This window comes from Haliaeetus albicilla, assembly GCF_947461875.1.
Source record: "Haliaeetus albicilla chromosome Z unlocalized genomic scaffold, bHalAlb1.1 SUPER_Z_unloc_1, whole genome shotgun sequence".
Lineage (NCBI taxonomy): Eukaryota > Metazoa > Chordata > Aves > Accipitriformes > Accipitridae > Haliaeetus > Haliaeetus albicilla.
This window is the reverse complement of record NW_027212410.1, coordinates 112,960-113,913: the sequence shown is the minus strand read 5'-3', so window position 1 is coordinate 113,913 and position 954 is coordinate 112,960.

Below are 954 nucleotides of genomic sequence, written 5' to 3'. Positions count from 1 at the left end.
ACCGTGCATCGCTGGTTACTCTGGTACCGTCATTCTCTCCTGTCAAGTTGCGAACAAAGCTCAGCCTGGATGTGGGGAGGTCCTGCTGATGGCTGATGCAAGGCTGGGCTCTGCCCTGCCACTAGCTGTAGAGAAGATGACTGCATCCCTGGTCACTCTTGAGATCTTAGGGCTTTTCCTTAGGTTCTCAGGTCAGATTGATTTATGTACCTGGCACTTGGCACTGCTTTAATGATAACAGAGGTGGTTGTGCCTTCTTATAATAGCTGCTGCTGAGGTTTGGGTGCCTTGGTGGAAAGGCTTGTTAGGAGAAGTGTAGAGGCAGAGCAAAACTGGCAGTTGTGCTTTGAGCCAGAGACCCCCTGAGGTGCCTCCTGATGGTTCCTGGACAGCAGCAGCCGGACAAGGACTGACACTGAAGAGCCTTCAGTCACCCACGTGGCAGCTGAGGGCTTCCACTCTGCCTGCATGGGGCTGGAGACCTGGTGGGGTGAGAGGTGCTGCTGTGGTCGCAGCCTTGTTTTGAGGGTGACTTCTTTCTGGGATACTATGGTCTGTCAGGCAGCGGGAGCTGTAGGTGCCTCCGTGCCCCAGGGCTGCAGTGTGCCCCGAAGCTTTCTTCGGCCGGCCTTGTGGCTCCTGCAGCAGCTTGGCTCTGCCAGAGCTCATGTCAGCAGCTGTTCTGCATAGCCTGTGGCTGGGCAGTTCTCTGTGCTGGGGAGAGCACCAGCTTCTGCCAGCGGTGCAGCAAAACCTGGTACAAGGGTGGTTTTGCTCCTGCTGCCGCAGGCTGTTCAGGTTGGCTGCATGTGGCTGGAGGAGAGCTGCTGAAACACCAGCTACATCACCAGGCCAGGTGAAAAGGCAATCTTGTACTGATTCCCAGCCCCAGTTAATCTTTTGTAATCAGACAGACGGGTGTTTTGATCACATTTACTTCAAATTTTACCAGAG